Source organism: Ciona intestinalis, unplaced genomic scaffold (genome assembly GCF_000224145.3).
Source record: "Ciona intestinalis unplaced genomic scaffold, KH HT000984.1, whole genome shotgun sequence".
In the NCBI taxonomy this organism is placed as follows: Eukaryota; Metazoa; Chordata; class Ascidiacea; order Phlebobranchia; family Cionidae; genus Ciona; species Ciona intestinalis.
This window is the reverse complement of record NW_004191305.1, coordinates 1-2,184: the sequence shown is the minus strand read 5'-3', so window position 1 is coordinate 2,184 and position 2,184 is coordinate 1. Positions and strand designations below refer to the sequence as shown.

The following is a 2,184-nucleotide window of genomic DNA, read 5'->3' as shown; positions in this document are numbered from 1 at the left end:
CCTCACGCTCACTGTTGAGTTATAACATGGGTGTCTTCTTATACACCAGACACACATGGTGTATTCATACACCTCATGCTCACTGTTGGTTATAACATGGGTGTCTTCTTATACACCAGACACACATGGTGTATTCATACACCTCATGCTCACTTTTGAGTTATAACATGGGTGTCTTCTTATACACCAGACACACATGGTGTATTCATACACCTCATGCTCACTGTTGAGTTATAACATGGGTGTCTTCTTATACACCAGACACACATGGTGTATTCATACACCTCATGCTCACTTTTGAGTTATAACATGGGTGTCTTCTTATACACCAGACACACATGGTGTATTCATACACCTCATGCTCACTGTTGAGTTATAACATGGGTGTCTTCTTATACACCAGACACACATGGTGTATTCATACACCTCATGCTCACTGTTAAGTTATAACATGGGTGTCTTCTTATACACCAGACACACATGGTGTATTCATACACCTCATGCTCACTTTTGAGTTATAACATGAGTGTCTTCTTATACACCAGACACACATGGTGTATTTATACACCTCATGCTCATTGTTTAGTTATAACATGAGTGTCTTCTTATACACCAGACACACATGGTGTATTCATACACCTCATGCTCACTGTCAAGTTAAACATGAGTGTCTTCTTATACACCAGACACACATGGTGTATTCATACACCTCATGCTCACTGTTAAGTTATAACATGGGTGTCTTCTTATACACCAGACACACATGGTGTATTCATACACCTCATGCTCACTGTTAAGTTATAACATGGGTGTCTTCTTATACACCTGACACACATGGTGTATTCATACACCTCATGCTCACTGTCAAGTTATAACATGGGTGTCTTCTTATACACCTGACACACATGGTGTATTCATACACCTCATGCTCACTGTCAAGTTATAACATGGGTGTCTTCTTATACACCAGACACACATTGGTGTATTCATACACCTCATGCTCACTGTCTAGTTATAACATGGGTGTCTTCTTATACACCAGACACACATGGTGTATTCATACACCTCACGCTCACTGTCGAGTTATAACATGGGTGTCTTCTTATACACCAGCATATTATACCGAAGATTTTTTATTTATAAAACTAAAAACAAAAATGGACATCGTTATTACATCATTTAGTCATCCAATCATCCAGTGGCATCCTCAGTGATTATGATGTCATACTAGTGATGTCATAACAGATGACAATGTATCAATTATTACAAAACTACAAACACAGTGGTTAGTTAAGTGCTGTGAGTGCTTCTACTGATCCTAGTAAAAAAAACTACAAAAAAAAAAAAATTCTAAAAAAACAAAAAAGTTATGAAAAAACTACAAAATGAACTTTCATGAGTTATTAACAGAATGGTGGCCGTTATAAATATTTTGCATGACGATGGACATTATCTTTTACTCTTCAAAATTGGAAGGTTCTGCAAAAGTTGTACAAACTTTTAGTTTATTTGTATATGTTTTAATTTGGTCAAGATGGTATCCACCAACAAAGTTAGAAACGCATGGTAACTCGTAAGCGGGCACGAGGTGTATGAAACAGAACACTCGTGTTATAACGACTGTCGTTGCCCGCCATGCAAGGATAAATAAGTTACATACGTGGTAACTCGTAAGTGGGCAAGTTAAATTCATTGCATAATGAATAAAACAAGTTGAACCGTCTTACTTTCATCAGGATGAAGAGAGTAAGCTTGTGGTCTCTTCTTAACGTACCAAACCAACACAAGTACAATCAATGCCCCTCCAATTACACCACCAGTTACACCAAGGCCGATCTTTAATGCCTCCGAATTATCTGGAAAAACAAAAAAAGTATTTATCTACTCGTATATTGTACCCAAAAGTGAGGAATTTTTAAATCCAAAATAGAGAATATAATGGCAAGTGAAAGTAATTTAAAACATGCTTAAAATAAAGTGTATCTGTAGCTCTGTAGAGCAGGGTTCAAGGCTCAATGCTGCTACTCTTGTAGGAGTGTGTGTCCTTGGGCAAGATACTTAATAGCATACCCTGGTAATGTCTCGCTGTATGGAAAACCTAATGATTGCTCTATAAAGTTGAAAAAAATAAAAAAAATTTACCAATATCTATTTCAGAATTATAATGTCCGGCGCCGTGGCGTA

At 37.2% G+C, this 2,184-nt stretch overlaps 1 long non-coding RNA gene across 1 annotated transcript; it reads right to left on the bottom strand.

Annotated features, from left to right (window-relative positions):
• Positions 1-1,117: 1,117 nt before the first annotated feature.
• On the bottom strand, positions 1,118-1,858 carry LOC104266183. The gene is made up of 2 exons (XR_717449.3): positions 1,728-1,858; positions 1,118-1,479 (listed from the first exon to the last, which is right to left on the bottom strand). It is a non-coding gene; the product is annotated as an uncharacterized LOC104266183 (long non-coding RNA).
• Between the last annotated feature and the right edge of the window lie 326 nt (positions 1,859-2,184).